Source organism: Onychostoma macrolepis, chromosome 19, assembly GCF_012432095.1.
Source record: "Onychostoma macrolepis isolate SWU-2019 chromosome 19, ASM1243209v1, whole genome shotgun sequence".
Taxonomy (NCBI): domain Eukaryota; kingdom Metazoa; phylum Chordata; class Actinopteri; order Cypriniformes; family Cyprinidae; genus Onychostoma; species Onychostoma macrolepis.
Window position 1 is genome coordinate 3,634,274 of NC_081173.1, and position 26,326 is coordinate 3,660,599.

The 26,326-nt window shown below is 49.2% G+C and overlaps 1 pseudogene; it reads left to right on the top strand.

Moving 5' to 3' along the window:
• The first annotated feature begins 251 nt into the window (after positions 1–251).
• Positions 252–26,326, top strand: part of LOC131526388 (tripartite motif-containing protein 16-like) — a 39,559-nt pseudogene continuing 13,484 nt past the window's right edge.

Sequence of the window (26,326 nt, forward strand, 5' to 3'; positions counted from 1 at the left end):
AAACAACGCAAACTAAGTTGATCTGAATAATGACACTATTGTCCACTGTAGAGCTGCTTCTATGTATAATGTGCTATATAAAAATTTTAATTTACATTAAATATTGTTGTTAATTAGAACATGTTCCTAGTTACTGTAATGAACAACACCTGTGGTTGCTCTGCTAGGATGCCTGTGTGAGCTTGATAACTGATTTCACATATGCAATAAAAATAACCAAAACATTTAAAAGGCAGTGCAAAAAAGTCAATTTTGAGAACAACTCTAGCAGCATTTGTTTAAAGATGCTAGAATGAAACAAAAGGTTACTTTATTTAGAAAACACATACAGTAGGGTGACTTTTTCATGTCGACTTGTTCTTTCAGTTTATGTGTGTCTGGCTCACAGCAACTTTGTGTTCTGGCCAGCTCTGACTTTCTGTATGAGACTGGCATCTAGTGGACATTTTAGAGTGTGAGTTTACAGATTTACAGACACGCCTGTTTTGCACACATCTTTTAAACACAGAACCAGGAAACCCAGTTGAGGGAGTCTAATATGTTGTTGAGTTGTTTGTGTGTGCGCATTGCTGTAGACTCAGTGAAATGGCTGAAGCCAGTGTTTTTTCAGCAGAGCAGTTCTTGTGTCCGGTGTGTCTGGATCTCCTGAAGGATCCAGTGGCCATTCCCTGTGGACACAGTTACTGTACGAGCTGCATTACAGACTGCTGGGATCAAGAGGATCAGAAGAGAGTCTACAGCTGCCCTCAGTGCAGACAGACCTTCAGTCCAAGACCTGCTTTAAATAAAAACACCATGCTGGCTGAAGTGGTGGAGAAACTGAAGAAGACCAAACTAAAAGCTGCTGTTCCTGCTGGACCTGGAGACGTGGAGTGTGACATCTGTACTGGAAGAAAACACAAAGCTGTCAAGTCCTGTCTTGTGTGTCTGGAGTCTTACTGTCAAACTCATTTTGAGCGTCATGAAGAGTTTCGCTCCGGAAAGAGACACAAAGTGACTGATGCCACTGGACGACTGAACAGGGGCGGATCTAGAAAATAATTTTTAGGGTGGCAAAGGGGTGGCATGGGGTCTATGAGGGGTGGCAACACCAAAGCAAGCTCCCATCCATAGTTTTTGGGGATTGATTGTCTGACATGCACAGTTGTTCACAAATATTGCATTACCATTAAGTAATCATCTATACTGTTTAAAATGAAAAATAAATAACATTTCAATATCCATCATGGCACCAAGTCAATACACAATATAAAAAACTTCAACAGGTTATAAATGTTTCTGAACTTAAGCGGTTCTATTAATATTGCATAGGCTACTTAGATGGTATAAATCATGTTTTAGTGCAAGCTTAAGAGTAACACTTTTGAATTTCCTAACATTAGAAAGAAATGCAATAATAAGAAAGCATTGAAACTGGATCAGTTTTGAAAACAATGTTTGATTTTCTGTTATTACCAGAGGTGGGAATGTCTGTAATCACCCAAAACACACTATCAATAGTCTAGCAACACCCCAGCAACTGCAAGAGCCTAGCAACCACCCAGAATAACCTAGCAACCAACTAGAAACACTTTAGCAAACATCTAGAACATCTAACTGACCAAACTATTTATGTTTCTTAAACAAGAATTTAAGACAAGCCAGCATAAATGTGTCATTCAAACTTTTCAATCTAGTTATTACAGGTATTCTTAAATACTTACAAATACACAGATGACTTTTCTGCCCAGTGAACACTCATGAGATCAATAACACTTAAAAAACTCTTAGGATTCAGGAATTATTATTGCAGCTCAATGTCTGTTACAGTATACAACAGAAATTAAATTACAGATAATAATAATAATTCAGCAATGAACTTTGGGGAATAGATCATTTTCATTTTACTACTGTAAAGTAATTTTGCAGTAGATGGAAAAACACTAGTATAGTAGATGAAAAAGAATTGTATATGAACTTGGTATGCACCACATAGGCCTAAAGTAAATAAATAAAAATAAGTAAATTCAGCATCCTCTGCACATTTGGTCAAATTTCATTACAGTATACAGTAGTTTCCTGGTCTCCTGACACAAGACTATATCTCTAGGCAGTCATTTCTCAGTTCTGCAAACATGCAGTAGCTACACATGAAAAATGATTACAAATAAAATTTGACAGTCACACGTTTGAAGGTGTACAACATGTGCTACAGTTTACTGTACATATAGAATATGGAAATTTCCATCATCTAATGTACTGGTACTGTAGTGTAATTATACTGAATGCTCTCTTCTCTCTGTTGTTAGGATGCAGATTCTGATTGGTGTCATCAGTTTTGCTGCCTAATGTTTAACTTACTCATTGTTAAACTTTTTGAGAAACGTGTCTTTGTTTTGAGAACTGAATTAATGATTTGGGAAAATGGGCCAACTAAAATCAGTTATTAACAATCGAGAAAACTGCAATACAAGATTCTTACCTAACTCTGCTATTAGTTTTCGTGATCGGCATCTTCTTATTGATTCCATGTTATTGTTTGTCCGATATGGCAGAAAGGCCTCTATATCTGATGAAAGTGGCGCGAGCGGTCGGAGAATCAGATCACCAAACAATTACGAGATGAATCTCAGACATATCCGGACGGGATTAGATTTCTCAGAGGACTTCTGAATAAACCGAGAAGCAGTATTTGATTCACGAACAAATGTAAAAACAATTTGTTATGGGCTGCGCTTTGTGTTTTCGAATCAAAAAGAACCGGTTCATAAGAGTCATTTGTTAATGAAACCGACTACACTGGGCGCGCTGCGTGCGCGTGCAACCATAGTGCACCATCGCACTGTCATCGCCGCGGCTGAAAAGTAGCACATGAAGCACTGCTTACATTTATATTTTATTCTGTGATAATTCTGGGGTGGCAGGTGGGGTGGCACATCTTTTTCTTAGGGTGGCAGTTGCCACCCCGTGCCACCCCGGTAGATCCGCCCCTGCGACTGAAGCAAATGATCTGCAGGAAACATGATAAGATTCTGGAGGTTTTCTGTCGTACTGATCAGCAATGTGTTTGCATGCTGTGTGCAATGGATGAACATAAAAACCATGAGACTGTATCAACTGCAGCAGAGAGAAAAGACAAAGAGGTATGAACTGAAATGACAAATTTAATGCTGACACTTCAAGTTTTTCTCCTCACTGCAGTATCCAGCTGTATCATATATGGCGTTATTTTACTGCCAAATGTCGAGAGCGCATTATTGTAGCGTGAAAGCACATAAATATAATGCGCGAGCGCGAATCTCTCCGCTCGCACGCGGATTTCCTTTGCTCTCGCACAAACCCGGACGCGCGCTCGGATACACGCTGCTCTCGCGCAGAGACAGTGCGCGCACTTAAAACGTGTCTCTCCTCTCGCTCAAAGTGTGCGTGTGCGCGCACAAACTTTGTTCTGTGCACTCACAAATCTCTCCGTGCTCTTGCGCTAGATATAAATTCTTTTCACACCTGGATTAAACGTCAAAAGTTATCAACCAATCAGATTTTTCTACAACTGACCCGAGGAAAATACTAAACCTACGTGACGAGGGAACTGATCCTGGAATTTCTTTACAATTTAATACTATTTAGTCATATTAATCAAATCTATATTAGAAATGGCTAGGAATCGGGTGCTTGGATGATTTATATATATATATATATATATATATATATATATATATATATATATAAAATAACAAAACCTGTTTGTCTAATCGTTTGGTCAAACCCCTCTGAGCGATTTATCTAACCAAACAAACAAAAAAGTATATGGTTCTTGAAGTTCATGTGGCCATACATATATTGTGTACTTGGGTTGAAATTAAATATATATATGCATATACATATATGAAGATTAATTATTTTCGCACCTGAATTAAACGTTGTCAAAAGTTATCATTATGCACTTTTAAAAAATATCTTGAAACAGATTTCTTCATTAGGGCCTTTCTTTGATTTTTAAAAAAAAAAAAATTATTGTCGCAGTTTTGCTTTAACACACTGGTTATTGTAATATTTAGAAATGTTAATCAAATGGCTAGAAATCAGGTGCTTGGATGATTTGTACATATAAATAACCTCTGTCCTTCTATGGTTGGTCAAACCCCTCGATTTATCTAAAAACAGCCCATGGCTCTAAAGACTTCATATAAAAGGTCAATGTTATATGTCATATTATGTCAGATACCTCAACTGAATTTAAAATCATTGCAATAAATTCTCAGTTGTTGGCCATAATAAGTAACAATTCCTATCAAACAACATCAAATGCAAAAGTAGTTGTAAACGATGATATCATAACATCAGTCTCTGATAAAATCGCTGTTTGGACATTTATTGGAAGTTTTTTTATTTTTTTATTTATCCATTTATTTTTTTTAATCCAGTGGCCTTATTTTACTGCCAAATGTCCAGAGCGCATTACTGTAGTGCGAAAACACATAAATGTAATGCGCGATTCGCTCGCACGCGGATTTCCTTTGCTCTAGCACACAACCAGACCTGCGCACTCAGTAAGCTGCTCTCGCTTAGAGACGGCCCTGTGCACTCGCAAATCTCTCTGTGCTCATGAGCTAGATATTAATTATTTTCGTACCTGAATTAAACGTTGTCAAAAGTTATCAACCAATCAGATGTCAAAGATGGATCTGTAATTTATTTACAATTTAATACTACTTAGTCATAATAATCAAATATTAAATCAATCGGGTGCTTGGATGATTTGAAAATAACCTAGTTTAACAGTTTGGTCAAACCTCTCTGAACGATTTATCTAAACACAAACAAAAAAGCTTATGATTCTTAAAGTTCTTGTGGTCATATATGTATTGAGTGCTTGGACTGAGATATACAGGTGCATCTCAATAAATTAGAATGTCGTGGAAAAGTCCATTTATTTCAGTAATTCAACTCAAATTGTGAAACTCGTGTATTAAATAAATTCAATGCACACAGAAGAACTGGACTGTTGCCCAGTGGTCCAAAGTCCTCTTTTCAGATGAGAGCAAGTTTTGTATTTCATTTGGAAACCAAGGTCCTAGAGTCTGGAGGAAGGGTGGAGAAGCTCATAGCCCAAGATGCTTGAAGTCCAGTGTTAAGTTTCCACAGTCTGTGATGATTTGGGGTGCAATGTCATCTGCTGGTGTTGGTCCATTGTGTTTTTTGAAAACCAAGTCACTGCACCCGTTTACCAAGAAATTTTGGAGCACTTCATGCTTCCTTCTGCTGACCAGCTTTTTGAAGATGCTGATTTCATTTTCCTGCAGGATTTGGCACATGCCCACACTGCCAAAAACACCAAAAGCTGGTTTAATGACCATGGTGTTGGTGTGCTTGACTGGCCAGCAAACTCGCCAGACCTGAACCCCATAGAGAATCTATGGGGTGTTGTCAAGAGGAAAATGAGAAACAAGAGACCAAAAAATGCAGATGAGCTGAAGGCCACTGTCAAAGAAACCTGGGCTTCCATACCACCTCAGCAGTGCCACAAACTGATCACCTCCATGCCGCGCCGAATTGAGGCAGTAATTAAAGCAAAAGGAGCCCCTACCAAGTACTGAGTACATATACAGTACATGAACATACTTTCCAGAAGGCCAACAATTCACAAAATTTTTTATTTTATTTTTTTATCGGTCTTGGTTTTTGTTAAATGTGAGCCAAAATCATCACAATTAAAAGAACCAAAGACTTAAACTACTTCAGTCTGTGTGCATTGAATTTATTTAATACACAAGTTTCACAATTTGATTTGAATTATTGAAATAAATGAACTTTTCCATGACATTCTAACTTATTGAGATGCACCTGTATGCAAGTGTCAGTGCATTTAAGAAAAATAAAAAGACATTTAAATCACCATTTTAATACAGTTTTGTTGCACCTTTAGCTCAGAATGCATTTTGAAACTCTCATTGCATTTTGCTACAATTATCACGCAGTATCATGATAATAAAAAGCAAACCCAAGTGTCCTAAGTCTAAATGCATTTATAGGAAAAGCAGCATTTAAGATAATTTTGCTACAGTTTTTGCTTGGACATGTTAAACATATCTAATCAGTTTGGGTAATACATTTTAATTTTAATTTTGCAACTTATAAAGCTTGATAATATGTTGTTAATTTGCATATTAAAACTAGTGTAGAAAATGGCAAATTTTAATTATATAATTGAATTTTCATTTTCATTTTGCACTAAATATTGCACATATGAATGGGAAAATGTAAATTTAAATACAGAAATACATTCCCATTTTGCATATTACATTTCAAATTTAATTTTGTCACACATTTGCTTCCATACGTAGCCCGCTGAGGCCACCGATGTCCGGACCTCGATAAATGTTTCATGTTCAAAAATAAAACTCGTTCTCTGAATGACTAATTTGCTGTTAAACTCCTCATATGAATGTCTGCATGGCATGTTCAGTTTAGACCGTTTGCAAGAATTTTAGCGTCCGTGGTATGAAAACGATCGTTGCGAGATGCTGACGAAGCAAACGTTGTGAGCGAGGACGCGGGCACAGCCTGTTGTGTTGCCAGATCCAGCTATTATAAGCGTTTATAGACTTGTCTTTTCCACTTAATTTGACAATAGGTTATCATATATGTCTCCTTCATGTGAAAGGACTTCATGTCTAACCTAAATTCATATAATGATCTTACATCTCTTGAGAAATGCTGTAAAGAATATATATTTTTTAATCAAACAGGCACCTTTTACCTGATGAATTTGTGATAGTTTTATGTAATAAGTGTTGGGTTTGCTGTTTTTTTTTTTTATTTCTCCTCCAGAAACACTTGAAGGAGACTCAGAGTGAACTCCAGCAGAGAATCCAGCAGAGACAGAAAGATCTGGAGCAGCTGAGAGCGGCTGTGGAGTCTCATAAGGTGAGTTTGGAGAAGAAGAGAAGTTTGAGACTCAGTTTGACTCCTCTTTCAGTCCCACTGAAGCCTCTGTGGCTCTCAGGCTGTGAGGAAGCAGTAAGAGCTGATTGTGATGTGTGTCTAACAGCGCTCTGCACAGACAGCAGTGGAGGACAGTGAGAGGATCTTTACTGAGCTCATCCGCTCCATTGAGAGAAGCCGCTCTGAGGTGACACAGCGGATCAGAGATCAGGAAAAGACTGCAGTGAGTCGAGCTGAAGGACAAATGGAGCGACTGGAGCAGGAGATTGATGATCTGAAGAAGAGAAACACTGAGCTGGAGCAGCTTTCACACACAGACGATCACATCCTTTTCCTCCAGGTAACAGAGATCTAGAAAATAAAACAGAGTAGAGTTTAGCAAGATCTGCTGTTACAGGGACTAAATGTACTGAGCCTTTAATTAACTGACATTTATTATTTGATCCACACTGATTAACTCATTGAATAAGCATCATTCTGCTGATGTCAGAACTGTTTTCTAGCGATGTTATGGTTTTTACTATAACACTGGTTTCACTCAGGTACACTGCAGCAGTTGGGTGACCTGTTGAAACATGGCAGGGTCATTCCTTGTCAACTCAACCAGAGGTCCCCGGCTCAATTTTTTGATTTTGCTAATATTTTTTTCTGAAGAAAGATAGACATGTATAGTGATGAAAGCCAAAATATTATATGTCATGGATGAATAATCCACTATTGTGTAGAGGGGGGTCAAAATGGCAGTTCTCACCTGAGATTCAGAGTCAAATTACAGGGAATTAAAAATGACTTCAGAAAGATGGCAGCATCATAATGTTAATTTTACACAGAGATTGCTAGGTCTGTTAGTGAAATATGTTGACTTTAGCAATCTTTGTTGCATTATGTGCCGGTGGTGACCATTCAAAATGGGGAACTGAACGTTTTTTTTCTCCAAAGTTTGCAGGCCTTTAACTCAAGAAGCATTAAAGATATCTTAATGCCTTTTTAGATATTGCGTCTTAACAAACTTTTTCTTTTGGCATCTTTATTTTTAAGGCCCTATATGGTTCGGTTCCAGAGATATTGGAATTTTAACATGGCTCCAGGAGTAAATCGTTAAAATTGACACATTTTCAGTGGTCAAAAAACAAATATGGGTCAGTTTGCAAAAATATGATACTTATTTTCTTTTAAAGAGGAATGTCTGAAGAACAAATAATGTTGAAATTAGAGATGTATCTTGTTTCCTTCTGCCAGGATAACTGCATTGAACATACCTGTCTGAGTGCCATAAATATTCTTTTTCCAAAGCTTGCGTGCAACAAAGCACATAATGCAACAAGGATTGCTAAAGGCAACAGATTTTACGAACAGACCTACCAATCTGTGTGTAAAAGTAACATTATGATGCTGCCATCTTTTTAAAGTCGTTTTTAATCCCCTGTAATTTGACTCTGAATCTCAGTAAATATTCACCCATGACATTTCATATTTTGGCTTTCATCACTATTCATGTCTATCTTTCTTTAGAAAAAAATATTAGCAAAATCAAACATTTGAGCTGGGGAAGTTTTAGAAATATGTTTGATTTGACACAGAATGACCCGGTAATAATAAAGACCATTGCGCATTATATGACTGTTTTATTTGCCCAACAAATCATTAAAATCATAGTCTTAATTATGTTTAACCCTCTGGTGGTCTTCAATAATTTTTGTCTGAAAAAGTTTATTTATTTATTTATTTTTTTTATAATGTTTATTTACTTCATCGAAATGGTACAATGCATATAAAAGTTTTGCCACTTACTATACATTTACTGCACAGTTATTATTATTTAGCTTTACACTTGCTATACACTTACTGCACAATCACTATTACTTAGCCTTATGCTTATTATACACTTACTAAAAAAAAAAAAAAACAGTCAGACCTGTACCCATCACGCAGGGGCACAACTGCACATTTGCAGAGGGATATGCAAGATCAGTGTTGGCGCCCCCCTGTATTCTAGTAGCCCCTAAAACAAACTCCCGCAGAAAAGTTTATATATAGGCCTATTATTCAATGGCCTCAAAGTTATTCATATTTTTGCACATTTTTATATAAAATGAGAACACTGTAAGTAAAATTTACTTTAAAGAATGTCTGCATTTGTTTTTGTTTTTTTTCATTTTTACTTATAGAGATAATTCATGGAAAAGTGGCCATGCTAAGTTGAAGATTTCCGCCAATATTTCACCTGGCAGAAAAACAAATCGGCCTACTATTAAAACGAATGTCGTGATTTCCACTATGATCAATAGATGGCAGCAGAAGATCATTTATTGTCTCATTTACCATTTCCACTTTGTAATATGGTTCTTTTCACATGTTTTGCTAATGGATTTATATTTAGACATAAAAATCACTTTTATAGCATTTAAAAATCTCCTTTTTGACAAAATGCAGCATTGTTTTGTATTGAAGTATGAAGTAGCAACAGTTTTCAACTCATCGGATCTACTTGAATCACAGATGGCCTATTTTGAATTCAAAACAGCAATTTTCAGTGATGGGTGGCTAGTTTGTATTGTTTACAATCTTATCAGTTTCTCTAAAATGTAAATCAAATGCACATTCACAAACATGTGGGTTTTATTTGTTTATTTATTTATTTTGAGCAATTGAGATACTCATAAATGAACTTCTTAGGCAATGGATGTTTTCATAGGGGTGGCCAGTCTTTGGTGGCACAGAAATCTTCATTATTTCAATATAGAAATGTAGCCTATTTGACTAGTACCTAAAACACAACTGAATACAATTAATTTGTACGTAATTGTAATTGAGAATTTGTGAAGTTAGATTAGAATTAGAATTAGATCAGGTAATTGAGTGAATATGACCATTTTTGTATTACCTCCAGGTATTTATTTTAATAAAAGGGCTCACTATAGTTTTATTGTTCAGTCAGCTTGGTTCTGGGTCTCAACACCCCAAAAGCTTGTCCTCCATCATTGCACAGGCCTATTCATGGATGAGACATGCAGATAGTTCAAAGTTTAGTCAACCTTCACCTAATTTTATATAATCAATGAACTCTGAAAAAAACAGTAATTGTTTAACACTATTAGTTGTCAAAATAAATTCATTGCAACAGTTTTGTCAAACTTAAATCGAGCTCCGTACAAAGGAAAATAAAATAAAAGTTCCCCATCTGCAGTAATGTGAAAAAGGGCACATAAATGCCAGAATGTAAAATGTTTATTTTATGCATTTAAATATCATTTCATTTTCGTACTTTACAAATTACAAAGTACAACTGCACTGTGCTCACATTTAGCCTACCTGTGCATTAAATGACAAAAAAAAAAAAAAAAAACTTACATAGGCTATCATCTTGCGTCCCATTGTGATCTCGAATTGCAGAATATTTCAGTACATGCATTTGAGAGACTTTCTTAAATGTGATGCATGTATACATGCATGCACAGTTTTGCAGCTTTAATCACAATTTTGGTAATTTCATGACTTAATTGACGATGTATGCTCGTATAGTTTCTTGTGCGGGTTATTTATGATGAAGTGAGAGCGTGCGCCTCATATTTGCATACAGTGAAGAGCGTGCGCCGTGAGCACAGTAAAACCTCTGACAGAACAGGAAAGTTTGTTCCTCTTCAGGAACTCGAGCTGCGACGAAAATGCTAGGGGAACGCCTTTCAGCGATATCAAGCTCTGAATCATATGTGTAATCAGTCCAATTGATGGCAAGATGTCAGGTGCGGGTGACGTCATGACCAGGAAGCTTAAAAGCACGTGAGGTGCAGCCGGCTTCAGCTTTCTGTCATTCAGCAAAGCTCTCTGTGTGTGTCAGTCACGATATATGTTCTGTGAGTCCTATTTATTGTTGTCCGTCAGTACACAAGCATCACAGTTTGTCAAAAGCCAAGAATAAGGGCGAAAGCGGATCGCGTTATAGGGGATACACACAGTCTGTGCGTGGTCTGCTTGGGAGTGAAGCACGCAGAGTCAGCTCTCGAGGGAGCCGACTGTCCGCATTGTGAGAGAATGCCACTGCGTACGCTTCACTCCCGGAAGGCTCTCTTTGAGGAGGGAGGATACTCGCGCGGTTGCCAAGTTGAACATAGATTGGCCCACCGAGAAACAGGCTGAATCGCAGAAAAGTAAACTAGATTTTACATTTACATTTACATTTAGTCATTTAGCAGACGCTTTTATCCAAAGCGACTTACAATTGGGGAATACATCGAGCGATTAATCTTGAAGAGGCAATCAGACATACGAAGTGCTTGCAACACCAAGTCTCAGACATTGTTCAAATAAATACAAACTACCAAAGGAAGGAATAAGTAAAGATAATTTTTTTTTTTTTTTTTTTTTTTTTTTTTTTAAGTTTAGGATGAAGTCAAGTGCTGTCGAAAGAGATGAGTTTTCAGTTGTTGCTTGAAGATTGACAGGGATCCAGCATTCCGGATAGAGGTGGGAAGATCGTTCCACCAGCCAGGAATGGTGAATGAGAATGATCTAGAGAGTGATTTTGCGCCTCTCTGTGATGGTATCACGAGGCGTCGCTCACTAGCAGATCTCAGATTTCTGGAGGGGATGTAGTTTGTTAATAGAGAGTGCAAGTAAACGGGTGCTGAGCCAGTGGTTGTTCTATATGCAAGCATCAGTGTCTTGAACTTGATGCGAGCCGTGATTGGTAGCCAGTGCAGGGAGATAAAGAGAGGTGTAACATGGGCTCTTTTGGGCTCGTTGAAGACCAGTCGTGCCGCTGCATTCTGAATCATTTGTAGAGGTTTGACTGTGTTTGATGGAAGTCCAGCCAGAAGAGCATTGCAATAGTCCAGCCTAGAAATGACAAGGGCCTGGACAAGAAGTTGTGCAGCATGCTCTGTCAGAAAGGGCCTGATCTTTCTGATGTTATATAGTGCAAACCTGCAAGATCGAGCAGTTTTGTAATGTGGTCTTTGAAGGTCAGCTGATCATCAAAGATTACACCAAGATTTCTGACCGAAGTTGATGGGGTTATTGTTGATGAACCTAACTGGATCGTGAAGTCATGCTGTAGAGTCGGAGTGGCAGGGAGGACAAGAAGCTCAGTCTTTGCCAGGTTGAGCTGCAGGTGATGTTCTTTCATCCATGCCGAGATGTCCGCCAGGCAACCTGAGATCCTTGCAGTTACCGTTGGATCATCTGGTTGAAAAGAGAGGTAGAGCTGTGTGTCATCAGCGTAGCAATGGTATGAGAATCCATGTGCCTGTATGATGGGACCCAGTGATGTAGTGTATGTGGAGAAGAGGAGGGTCCAAGAACTGATCCCTGAGGAACCCCAGTGACCAGTGTATGTGCTTTGGATACCTCACCTCCCAGGCCACCCTGAAAGACCTACCAGTGAGATAGGATTCAAACCAGCGAAGTGGAATGCCAGAGATGCCCAGTGATGAGAGGTGGACAGGAGTATCTGATGATTGACAGTGTCAAAAGCGGCAGATAGATCCAGCAGAATGAGGACTGATGATTTGGAATGGGCTTTTGCAATTCGCAGGGCTTCAGTGACCGAGAAGCGCAGTCTCAGTTGAATGGCCCCTCCTGAAACCTGACTGTTTAGCATCCAGTTTGTCGTTCTGTGAAAGAAACAGTGAGACTTGGTTGAAGACAACTCGTTCAAGTGTTTTCGCTATGAACGGAAGGAGAGAGACAGGTCTGTAGTTTTCTATAAGAGAAGTGTTTAATGTAGGTTTTTTGAGCAGTGGGGTTACCCGAGCCTGCTTGAACGCAATGGGGAAGTTACCTGTGAGTAGGGATGTGTTGATGATGTGTGTGAGTGCAGGTAAGAGTGTGGGTGAGATTGCTTGGAGAAGGTGTGAGGGATTGGGTCAAGAGGACATGTTGTAGGATGGTTGGAGAGGAGAAGCTTGGATACTTCAGCTTCAGTGAGTGGACAGAAAGAAAAGATGGGAGTTTTAGCAGTGGATGTGGTAGGGTGAGGGTCCTGTGTGCGTGGAGGTGAAAACTGACCACTGATTGATCTAGTTTTGTCTGTAAAGAAAGTGGCAAAGTCATCAGCTGTAATAGAGGTGGAGGAGGAGGTGGAGGGGACAGAGGAGGAATTAAATGTTCTGAAGAGATTACGCATGTCTGGAGCGCTGTCGATCTTGTTGCGGAAATGTGAGGATTTGGCAGTGTGGACTTTAGCAGAGAAGGATGTGAGCATAGACTGGTACCTACTGAGGTCCGACAGATCGTTTGATTTGCGCCATTTTCTCTCTGCCGCTCTGAGTGTGGTCCGATGTTCACGAAGAACCTCGGATAACCAGGGGTTGGAAGGAGCAGCCCGTGCGGGCCTAGAGGAGAGAGGACAAATGTCGTCTAGACAAGAGGTTAAGGTAGAGCATAAAGTCTCAGTAGCTGCGTTTACATCCAGAGATGAGAAATGGGTGGGTGAAGGAAGAGAGGAGGATACCACAGAGGAAAGATGGGAAGGAGAAAGGGAGCGCAGGTTTCGTCTAAAAGTAACTGGTAGGGGGGTTGGTGGCACAGGAGAAGCAAAGTGTAATGTAAATGTAATGAAGAAATGGTCCAGTATGTAGCGGTTGTACCAGAATGTTATCTGCAGTACAATTGCGTGTGTAAATTAAGTCAAGTTGGTTGCCTGATTTGTGCGTGCTAGTAGTGGTAAGGCGTTTGAGATCAAACGAAGCTAGGAGTGCATGGAAGTCTGTAGCATAAGGCTTGTCTAGGTGAATGTTGAAATCACCAAAGACTAGGGTGGAGTGCCATCCTCCACGAAGAGGACAGCAGCCCGTCCAGCTCCTCTAGGAAGGTGGCTAGAATTTGGCTAGGGGACGGTAAATGACCACGATCTGGAGTTTTATCGGAGCTGATACAGTAATGGCATGAGATTCAAATGAGTTGTAATTGCATAGGGAAGAGCGGGTTGAGTATTTCCAATTGTTAGAAATGAGCAGACCAGTGCCTCCACCCGGCCAACTTGCGGGGTGTGAAGAAAGAGAGATTAGTAGAGAGAGCAGCTGGGGTTGCTGAGTCTTCTGGACGAATCCAGGTCTCAGTCAAGCCCAAGATGCTGAGCGTGGATTTTAAAGAAAAGCAGAAATGAAGTCAGCTTTGTTGACAGCTGACTGACAATTCCAGAGACCCACAGAGAAGGAAAGAGGTGTAGTGAAGGAGGTAGAGATAAGGCGCAGGTTAGCAGGATTACGTTGCCGTCTCGTGGGACGTTAGAGCGTGGTTGAGAGAGAACCGAATAGTTTGGAAGCACATGATAGAGGTGGCAGGAAAGAGGATGGAAAGCGGAGAGTGTGTAAGGAAGGGGAAAAAGAAAAGATACTTAAGTGTGTCGCTCGGAGTCGTTGCTCGGTTAAAGTCGCGCAGGAAAAGTCGATGGTCTTTACCCTCGTCTGTCTTCACACGAGGAGGCTGAACGCTTCCGCTGATGCTTCCGCGTCAGCGCTCGGACCTCTGATAAATACAGCCTAACACACTACCGTGAAAACAGCTGTGGCCGGCTTCTGATTGGCCCAGCCAATAGCCTTGTGCAAATAACTCAAGGCGAAACTAACACTTCGCTAGCAAGGAGCACTGAAAATGATCCAGGTTCCTTCTTAGCCGAGGTGCAAATTATTATAATTAACAGAAAGTGCAATCAAACAACGAAACCTCAACGAAAATGCAGAATAGAAATAGAAGGGAAACGAAAGTATTCCTTCCCAACAGCAAGTAAATAATTTAAACAACAGATCTATGACTAAGTATCGCAACACTTACGAGCTGCTGTCCGTCTCTTCTGGTGAATATTCGGCTTCTCCCTAGATGAACTTCTAGATGAACGCTTTCTGCGTACTAAGCCGCTACCTCCACGCCGGAGCCTGCCTTTTTTTCCCGATCTCCACACCGAGGTGTCGAGGTCGTGGAAGAAACCATTCTCGGAACACAGTGTGGAAACTACTGCCAAATGTATCTCCTTGGGTCCTGCAGACTGTAGAGAGAGGTTATCGCATTCAGTTCGGCACTCCACCGCCGCCTTTCAAAGGGGTTTTTCTCACATTAGTTGGCCCCCGAGCAGGCTCTGGTATTAGAACAAGAAGTGAACACTCTCTTGAGGAAGGAGGCCATCGAGGTGGTCCCTCCTCTTGACAGGGAGTCCTGGTTCTACAGCCGGTACTTCATTGTTCCAAAGAAGGATGGGGGGTTGCGTCTGATTTTAGATCTGCGGCTATTGAACCGCTCAGTCATGCGTCTGAAGTTCAAAATGCTCACTGTCAAACAGGTCGTGTCTCAGATCAGGTCCGTGGACTGGTTTGTCACAATAGATCTAAAAGATGCATACTTTCATATCTCCATCCTACCCAGTCACAGGAAGTTCCTGAGGTTTGCTTTCAGGGGCAAATCTTACCAATATCGGGTTCTTCTCTTCGGCCTAGCACTCTCACCCTGTACTTTCACGAAGTGTGTGGATGCTACTCTGGCTCCTCTGCGACTCCAGGGCATCTGCATACTCAGTTACATCGACGATTGATTGATTTTAGCTCAGTCAGAGCAGATGGCGGTTCAACATCGAGATGTCGTTCTCGCTCACATGAAAGAGTTGGGGTTAAGACTAAACGCCAAGAAAAGTGTACTTTCTCCATTACAGAGGACCACTTATCTGGGCGTGGTGTGGGATTCGACCACAATGCAGGCACGTCTGTCTCCTGCTTGGATCGTGTCGATGCTCACTGCAGTCACGAGAGTCAGAGAAGGCCTGTCACTCACTGTCAAGCAGTTTCAGAAGCAGCGTCCAACATGATACCTTTTGGCCTGCTGTACATGGCCACCCTGCCCGTGGTCTGTGGAGTGGGCGCCATCTCTTGTGGCACATCAACTGCCTGGAGATGCTGGCCGTGTTTCGAGCACTCAAACACTTTCTTCCAGACCTAACAGATCGCCATGTGTTGGTGTGCACCGACAACACAGCGGTGGTCTTTTACATAAACCACCAGGGAGGTCTGCGTTCACGCCCCTTATACAAGCTGGCACACCGGATCCTTGTGTGGTCCCAGGACAAGCTTCTCTCGCTGAGAACAGTTCATATTCCTGGGCATCTCAATATGAGAGCAGACATCCTGCCGAGGCAGGGGCCGAGGCCCGGGGAATGGATGCTTCACCCCGAGGTGGTGAAGCAGATATGGAGAGTTTTTGGCCAGGCTCAGGTGGATTTGTTTGCGACTTGTCAGACATCGCACTGTCCCCTCTGGTTCTCTCTGACTCATCCAGCTCCACTGGGGCTGGATGCTATGGTACAGACTTGGCCGAGGCTTCGTCTTTACGCTTTTCCCCCACGTTTGCTCTGCTCCCGGGAGTTCAAGAGAGAGTGCGCCGGGATGGGGTCCGTCTATTGATAGTATCCCCATTCTGGCCAGGCCGAGTGTGGTTCTCGGACCTGGTTTCTCTCCTTGACGGCTCTCTATGGGAGATTCCTGTCAGGAGAGATCTCCTCTCACAGGCGGAGGGCATGATCCTTCACCCCTGCCCGGAGTTGTGGAAGCTGTGCGTGTGGCCCCTGAGGGGACACAACTCATAGCCTCTGGTCTCTCAACCGAGGTTGTTGAGACCATCCTCCAATCTAGAGCTCCCTCAATGAGAAAACTGTACGCCCTGAAGTGGAGACTCTTCACTTCATGGTGCGGAGACCGCCAGCTTGACCCAGTTAACTGCCCAATTGGTACAGTGCTGGAATTCTTGCAGGCTCTGCCGGGTTAACCCACTCCAACCTGAAGGTTTACATGGCGGCTATAGCGGCCTACCACGCCCCTCTTGGTGGGCAGTCAGTGGGCAAGGACCCCCTGGTTACACGTTTCCTCCGTGGTGTGATGAGGCTGAGGCCTCAGGTACGATCTCGTGTCCCTCCCTGGGACCTCGCTGTGGTGCTAGATGCTCTCTGTAGGCCTCCCTTTGAGCCTATTGAGGAGATATCAGACCGTCTTCTTACGTTAAAGACTATATTTATCTTAGCGATATCTTCTCTAAAGAGAGTTGGAGATCTGCAGGCCCTTTCTGTGGCCCCTTCCTATCTCGACTTTGCGCCCGGTCTGGCCAAAGTTTTTCTGTACCCTCATGCGGGGTATGTCCCTAAGGTCCCCTCTTCTACACCACGGACTGTCGTACTTCAGGCTTTTTGTCCTCCTCCCTTCAGGGAGCCTGACCAGCAGAGGCTTAACTGTATGTGTCCAGTGCTCGCATGTCCACAGAGCTGCCCTGTGGAGAAAGGCGGACCAACTGCTTGTTTGTTTTGGTCCCCCTAAGAGAGGTCATCCTGCTTCCAAGCAGACCCTCAGCCGGTGGATAGTTGATGCCATTACTGTTGCCTATGAGTCCTCTGATCTCCCCTCACCATTGGAGGTCAAGGCTCACTCAATGAGAAGTGTGGCGGCCTCTAAGGCCTTTCTGGCAGGTGTGCCTATGCAGGACATCTGCAACGCTGCGGGATGGTCTACGCCCCTCACCTTCGTCAGGTTCTATGACATAGATTTGCTAGCGTTTTCGACCCAGCGTCTCATTCCCTCGGGGAACCATGGTTACATACGTAACCTGGGACGTTTTACTGACATAACAACATCTCATCAGACCGCAGTTCACTGTTGTTCTACTGAAGCTCATTTGGCACCTGTACCTTTTCCGCGCTCGTTTGACTCACGCCTGGTGCTGAGGGCAAGCTGAAGTGCGCGTCTGAAAAATCTCCTGTTTGTTGTGGTCGTAAAGAGATACGGCGGTTCCGCGTCTTAATAATTTATAATAAACACATTTTTGAACTCATTAAAGATGCAAAAAAATGTTGAATAAAAATGTTTCATTACATTATTTTTAACAACTAAGGTTTTGATTATTTATGACGTTTTATTAAATAAGATTTTCACATAATGATTTCGGCAAAATGGCGCCCCCCTATGTGCGGCGCCCCTATGCACTGCATATACTGCATACTACATATACTACATTTTTGCGCCACTGCTGGGAACCTTGTGTGCGGACACCGCCGCCTCGGGAACCTTGTGTGCGGACACCGCCGCCTCGGGAACCTTGTGTGCGGACACCGCCGCCTCGGGAACCTTGTGTGCGGACACCGCCGCCTCGGGAACCTTGTGTGCGGACACCGCCGCCTCGGGAACCTTGTGTGCGGACACCGCCGCCTCGGGAACCTTGTGTGCGGACACCGCCGCCTCGGGAACCTTGTGTGCGGACACCGCCGCCTCGGGAACCTTGTGTGCGGACACCGCCGCCTCGGGAACCTTGTGTGCGGACACCGCCGCCTCGGGAACCTTGTGTGCGGACACCGCCGCCTCGGGAACCTTGTGTGCGGACACCGCCGCCTCGGGAACCTTGTGTGCGGACACCGCCGCCTCGGGAACCTTGTGTGCGGACACCGCCGCCTCGGGAACCTTGTGTGCGGACACCGCCGCCTCGGGAACCTTGTGTGCGGACACCGCCGCCTCGGGAACCTTGTGTGCGGACACCGCCGCCTCGGGAACCTTGTGTGCGGACACCGCCGCCTCGGGAACCTTGTGTGCGGACACCGCCGCCTCGGGAACCTTGTGTGCGGACACCGCCGCCTCGGGAACCTTGTGTGCGGACACCGCCGCCTCGGGAACCTTGTGTGCGGACACCGCCGCCTCGGGAACCTTGTGTGCGGACACCGCCGCCTCGGGAACCTTGTGTGCGGACACCGCCGCCTCGGGAACCTTGTGTGCGGACACCGCCGCCTCGGGAACCTTGTGTGCGGACACCGCCGCCTCGGGAACCTTGTGTGCGGACACCGCCGCCTCGGGAACCTTGTGTGCGGACACCGCCGCCTCGGGAACCTTGTGTGCGGACACCGCCGCCTCGGGAACCTTGTGTGCGGACACCGCCGCCTCGGGAACCTTGTGTGCGGACACCGCCGCCTCGGGAACCTTGTGTGCGGACACCGCCGCCTCGGGAACCTTGTGTGCGGACACCGCCGCCTCGGGAACCTTGTGTGCGGACACCGCCGCCTCGGGAACCTTGTGTGCGGACACCGCCGCCTCGGGAACCTTGTGTGCGGACACCGCCGCCTCGGGAACCTTGTGTGCGGACACCGCCGCCTCGGGAACCTTGTGTGCGGACACCGCCGCCTCGGGAACCTTGTGTGCGGACACCGCCGCCTCGGGAACCTTGTGTGCGGACACCGCCGCCTCGGGAACCTTGTGTGCGGACACCGCCGCCTCGGGAACCTTGTGTGCGGACACCGCCGCCTCGGGAACCTTGTGTGCGGACACCGCCGCCTCGGGAACCTTGTGTGCGGACACCGCCGCCTCGGGAACCTTGTGTGCGGACACCGCCGCCTCGGGAACCTTGTGTGCGGACACCGCCGCCTCGGGAACCTTGTGTGCGGACACCGCCGCCTCGGGAACCTTGTGTGCGGACACCGCCGCCTCGGGAACCTTGTGTGCGGACACCGCCGCCTCGGGAACCTTGTGTGCGGACACCGCCGCCTCGGGAACCTTGTGTGCGGACACCGCCGCCTCGGGAACCTTGTGTGCGGACACCGCCGCCTCGGGAACCTTGTGTGCGGACACCGCCGCCTCGGGAACCTTGTGTGCGGACACCGCCGCCTCGGGAACCTTGTGTGCGGACACCGCCGCCTCGGGAACCTTGTGTGCGGACACCGCCGCCTCGGGAACCTTGTGTGCGGACACCGCCGCCTCGGGAACCTTGTGTGCGGACACCGCCGCCTCGGGAACCTTGTGTGCGGACACCGCCGCCTCGGGAACCTTGTGTGCGGACACCGCCGCCTCGGGAACCTTGTGTGCGGACACCGCCGCCTCGGGAACCTTGTGTGCGGACACCGCCGCCTCGGGAACCTTGTGTGCGGACACCGCCGCCTCGGGAACCTTGTGTGCGGACACCGCCGCCTCGGGAACCTTGTGTGCGGACACCGCCGCCTCGGGAACCTTGTGTGCGGACACCGCCGCCTCGGGAACCTTGTGTGCGGACACCGCCGCCTCGGGAACCTTGTGTGCGGACACCGCCGCCTCGGGAACCTTGTGTGCGGACACCGCCGCCTCGGGAACCTTGTGTGCGGACACCGCCGCCTCGGGAACCTTGTGTGCGGACACCGCCGCCTCGGGAACCTTGTGTGCGGACACCGCCGCCTCGGGAACCTTGTGTGCGGACACCGCCGCCTCGGGAACCTTGTGTGCGGACACCGCCGCCTCGGGAACCTTGTGTGCGGACACCGCCGCCTCGGGAACCTTGTGTGCGGACACCGCCGCCTCGGGAACCTTGTGTGCGGACACCGCCGCCTCGGGAACCTTGTGTGCGGACACCGCCGCCTCGGGAACCTTGTGTGCGGACACCGCCGCCTCGGGAACCTTGTGTGCGGACACCGCCGCCTCGGGAACCTTGTGTGCGGACACCGCCGCCTCGGGAACCTTGTGTGCGGACACCGCCGCCTCGGGAACCTTGTGTGCGGACACCGCCGCCTCGGGAACCTTGTGTGCGGACACCGCCGCCTCGGGAACCTTGTGTGCGGACACCGCCGCCTCGGGAACCTTGTGTGCGGACACCGCCGCCTCGGGAACCTTGTGTGCGGACACCGCCGCCTCGGGAACCTTGTGTGCGGACACCGCCGCCTCGGGAACCTTGTGTGCGGACACCGCCGCCTCGGGAACCTTGTGTGCGGACACCGCCGCCTCGGGAACCTTGTGTGCGGACACCGCCGCCTCGGGAACCTTGTGTGCGGACACCGCCGCCTCGGGAACCTTGTGTGCGGACACCGCCGCCTCGGGAACCTTGTGTGCGGACACCGCCGCCTCGGGAACCTTGTGTGCGGACACCGCCGCCTCGGGAACCTTGTGTGCGGACACCGCCGCCTCGGGAACCTTGTGTGCGGACACCGCCGCCTCGGGAACCTTGTGTGCGGACACCGCCGCCTCGGGAACCTTGTGTGCGGACACCGCCGCCTCGGGAACCTTGTGTGCGGACACCGCCGCCTCGGGAACCTTGTGTGCGGACACCGCCGCCTCGGGACCCTTGTGTGCGGACACCGCCGCCTCGAGAGGATCGTGGCGGGCACCGATGAACTTGTAAATAGAAACTAATGGGAAACTAATTTCATCTTAAGAAACATTTGCTACTGCACCCAAACAGCATTTGAAGCTCATTTATTAAGATATCAACCTCAAATCACCTGAATGTATTTTAGAATTTTTGTCTAGTGTACATCTGAAATGTCTTTTATAACCTTTTGTTAATTGTATACCTTGAATAATTTATTCAGAGATCGCCATGAAAATAACCTTGATGCTGGCATGGCGTTAAAAAGTGAATAAATAAATAAATAAAATATCAACCTTAAATTTGAACCATAACTAAGATGTTTAGATGTATGGCTTTGGTTTATGGTTTTAGAGTAAAACATGTTATGGCAAATATGTATTTCATATAAAATTCGAAAGTAGTGTTTTGTTTTTTGTTTTTTTCACTTCAGCAATAATCAGTTAAGTATCTTAAGAGACCAAACTTAAGTGCTCCAAAGCATTTGAGATTTATGACAGTTTAAGTAAGAAATTCATTTTCAGGTCTATGCTAACTACTGCCTAAATATAATTTATCAAATCTAGCCTAACCTAAAAATACAAAATATTCAACAAAAAATATGATCAAACTAAAATATAATACATTAATTTCAATTAAATATATACTGATCTTTGCCACATGGATGTCACGGGTAATGAGGAACGAAGACTCAAGTGCTGGCAAAGGAATCTTCTTTATTTACAAATTATAAAAATAAACACAAACACAACTGAAACCACCCCGAAGGGGAAAAAGCCAGAATAAACAAGCACTGAAAACAAAACACACACGAGGCACACGGTAGACATAAGTCACAGGCATTACCTGGCACAAAAGTGAGACGAACGAGAGCAGAACAGAAAACACAGGGAGCTTAAGAAGGGACAGCAGTCAGGAACACAGCTGGGGCAAATGAAACAATAATGAGGTGAGTGGAGTTTGGGGAATTGAATCCGGGAGACAGTGACCTCTGGTGGTGAGAGGGAGCATCGTGGACCCGGATTCATGACAGGACCCCCCCTCTAAGGAATGGCTTCCAGACATTTCCAAGCACCCAACCAGGGGGATGGCCAGGCGGGAACGGAGTAGGGAAGGGAGGATGGGGGCCAGGTCCATGTGCTGGTGGGGGACCTGGGGACTGAGGCAGCGCCGGCGGGATGGGGACCCAGGGCAGAACCAGCGGCCACCACAGCAGTGTGTGCGGAGCTGGCACCCTGAAGCGGGCAATGGCTGGCTCCGCTGCTTCGGGAGCCTTGTGAGCGGGCACCGCCGCCTCGAGAGGATCGTGAGCGGGCGCCGCCGCCTCGAGAGGAACGTGAGCAAACACCGCCGCTTCGGGAGCTTTGTGAGCGGACACCGTCGCCTCGAGAGGAACGTGATGTGCGGACACCGCCGCCTCGGGAGGACCGCGAGTGGACACTGCCGCCTCGGGAACCTTCTGTGCGGACACCGCCGCCTCGGGAACCCTGTGTGCGGACACCGCCTCGGGAACCTTGTGCGGACACCGCCGCCTCGGGAACCTTGTGTGCGGACACCGCCGCCTCGGGAACCTTGTGTGCGGACACACGCCGCCTCGGGAACCTTGTGTGCGGACACCGCCTCGGGAACCTTGTGTGCGGACACCGCCGCCTCGGGAGCTTTGTGTGCGGGCACCGCCGGGAGCCTTGTGCGGGCACCGCCGCCTCGGGAACCCTGTGTGCGGACACCGCCGCTTCGGGGATCCTGTGAGGATCGTGAACGGCCACCGCTGCCTCGAAAGGATCGTGAGCGGGCACCGCCGCTTCGGGAGCCTTGTGAGCGGGCACCGCCGCCTCGGGAGCTTTGTGAGCGGGCACCGCCGCCTCGAGAGGATCGTGAGTGGGCACCGCCGCCTCGAGAGGATCGTGAGCGGGCACCGCCGCTTCGGGAGCTTTGTGTGCGGGCACCGCCGCCTCGAGAGGATCGTGAGCGGCACCGCCGCCGGGAGCCTTGTGTGCGGGCACCGCCGCCGACGATCGTGAGCGGCCACCGCCGCCTCGAAGGATCGTGAGCGGGCACTGCCGCCTCGGAGCTTTGTGAAGGGGCACCGCCGCCTCGGGAGCTTTGTGAGCGGGCACCGCCGCTTCGGGTTGATCGTGAGAGGGCACCGCCGCCGACGATCGTGAGCGGCTACCGCCGCTGACGATCGTGAACGGCTACCGCCGCCGGGTTGATCGTGAGAGGGCCCCGCCGCCGGGCCGATCGTGAGCGGGCACCGCCGCTGGTTGATCGTGAGCGGGCACCGCCGCCGGGTTGATCGTGAGCGGGCACCGCTGACGATCGTGAGCGGGCACCGCCGCTGAACCTTGTGTGCGGACACCGCCGCCTGGGAACCCTGTGTGCGGACACCGCCGCTGGGAACCCTGTGTGCGGACACCGCCTCGGGAACCCTGTGCGGACACCGCCGCCTGAACCCTGTGTGCGGACACCGCCGCCGAAAGGATCGTGGAGCGGGCACCGCCGCTGGGAGCCTTGTGAGCGGGCACCGCCGCCTGGAGCTTTGTGAGCGGGCACCGCCTCGAGAGGATCGTGAGCGGGCACCGCCGCCGAGCTTTGTGTGCGGGCACCGCCGCCTCGAGAGGATCGTGAGTGGGCACCGCCGCCTCGAGAGGATCGTGAGCGGGCACCGCCGCCGGGAGCCTTGTGTGCGGGCACCACCGCCGACGATCGTGAGCGGAAACCGCCGCCTCGAAGGATCGTGAGCGGCACTGCCGCCCGGAGCTTTGTGAAGGGCACCGCCGCCTCGGGAGCTTTGTGATCCGCCTGGTTGATCGTGAGAGGGCACCGCCGCCGACGATCGAGACGGCTACCGCCGTTCGGACGATCGTGAGCGGGCACCGCCGCCGAGAAGGCCTGAGATGAGCCCTGCCCCTCAGAGAAAAGCTCCGCGGATATCCCGCTTGGTAGCTTTGTGAGCGGGCACCGCCGCCTGGAGCTTTGTGAGCGGGCACCGCCGCCGAGAGGAACGTGATGTGCGGACACCGCCTCGGGAACCTTCTGTGCGGACACCGCCGCCTGAACCTTGTGCGGACACCGCCGCCGAGAGGAACGTGAGCAAACACCGCCGCCGGGAGCTTTGTGAGCGGACACCGCCGCCGAGAGGAACGTGAGCAAACACCGCCGCCGGGAGCCTTGTGAGCGGGCACCGCCGCCTCGAGAGGAACGTGAGCAAACACCGCCGCCGGGAGCTTTGTGGCGGACACCGTCGCCTCGAGGAACGTGATGTGCGGACACCGCCGCCTGAACCCTGTGCGGACACCGCCGCCGAAAGGATCGTGAGCGGGCACCGCCGCCGAGAGGAACGTGAGCAAACACCGCCGCCGGGAGCTTTGTGAGCGGACACCGCCGCCTCGGGAACCTTGTGCGGACACCGCCGCTGGAACCTTGTGTGCGGACACCGCCGCCTCGAAAGGATCGTGAGCGGGCACCGCCGCCTGGAGCTTTGTGAGCGGGCACCGCCGCCGGGAGCCTTGTGAGCGGGCACCGCCGCTGGTTGATCGTGAGCGGGCACCGCCGCGGGTTGATCGTGAGCGGGCACCGCCGCCGAGAGGAACGTGATGTGCGGACACCGCCTGGGAACCTTGTGTGCGGACACCGCCGCCTCGGGAACCCTGTGTGCGGACACCGCCGCTGGGAACCCTGTGTGCGGACACCGCCGCCTCGGGAACCCTGTGCGGACACCGCCGCCTCGGGAACCCTGTGCGGACACCGCCGCCTCGAAAGGATCGTGGCGGGCACCGCCGGGAGCCTTGTGAGCGGGCACCGCCGCCTCGGGAGCTTTGTGAGCGGGCACCGCCTCGAGAGGATCGTGAGCGGGCACCGCCGCCGAGCTTTGTGTGCGGGCACCGCCGCCGGGAGCTTTGTGGCGGGCACCGCCGCTGACGATCGTGAGCGGGCACCGCCGGGAGCCTTGTGGCGGGCACCGCCGCCTCGGGAGCTTTGTGAGCGGACACCGCCGCCTCGAAAGGATCGTGGAGCGGGCACCGCCGCCTCGAGAGGAACGTGAGCAAACACCGCCGCCGGGAGCTTTGTGGCGGACACCGTCGCCTCGAGGAACGTGATGTGCGGACACCGCCGCCTCGGGAGGACCGCGAGTGGACACTGCCGCCTCGGGAACCTTCTGTGCGGACACCGCCGCCTCGGGAACCTTGTGCGGACACCGCCGCCTGGAACCTTGTGTGCGGACACCGCCGCCTGGAACCTTGTGTGCGGACACCGCCGCCTGAACCTTGTGTGCGGACACCGCCGCCGGGAGCTTTGTGAGCGGGCACCGCCGCCTCGGGAACCTTGTGCGGACACCGCCTCGGGAACCCTGTGTGCGGACACCGCCGCCTGAACCCTGTGTGCGGACACCGCCTGGGAACCCTGTGTGCGGACACCGCCGCTGAACCCTGTGTGCGGACACCGCCGCCGAAAGGATCGTGGAGCGGGCACCGCCGCCGGGAGCCTTGTGAGCGGGCACCGCCGCCTGGAGCTTTGTGAGCGGGCACCGCCGCCGAGAGGATCGTGAGCGGCACCGCCGCCGGGAGCCTTGTGTGCGGGCACCGCCGCCTCGAGAGGATCGTGAGCGGGCACCGCCGCCGAGAGGATCGTGAGCGGGCACCGCCGCTGGGAGCCTTGTGTGCGGGCACCGCCGCCGGAGACGATCGTGAGCGGAAACCGCCGCCTCGAAAGGATCGTGAGCGGGCACTGCCGCCTCCGGAGCTTTGTGAAGGGGCACCGCCGCCTCGGGAGCTTTGTGATCCGCTTCGGGTTGATCGTGAGAGGGCACCGCCGCTTCGGGACGATCGTAGACGGCTACCGCCGTTTCGGGACGATCGTGAGCGGGCACCGCCGCCTCGAGAAGGCCTGAGATGAGCCCTGCCCCCTCAGAGAAAAGCTCCGCGGATATCCCCGCTTCGGTAGCTTTGTGAGCGGGCGCAGGAGCCTTGTGAGTGGGTGCCGCCGCTCCCCTCACCGACATCAGCGGAGGATCCTCCACGCTGCGTCTCAGCCCGGGGCGGCCAAAGAAAGACCCCGAGACACTGGAAGTGGCTGGCACGATCCGAGGAGGTTCTGGAGCAACAGCCCAGACTGGGAGGGGGGCACCCTCCCGCAGCTCCACCTCCTTCAAGTAGATGACGTGGTCGACCATCTCCCAGTAGGACCACGTATCTATTTCCCCCAGCTCCTCCCAGTTGACAGGCTCATCCAGGCCCGCTAAAAACAGCTGGATGAGGTTGCTCCCTCTAATCCCCAGCTCCTGGCCTACCTGGAAGAGGTCTTCGGCGTAATACCCAAAAGGGCGATTGTCTTGTGGGCAAGG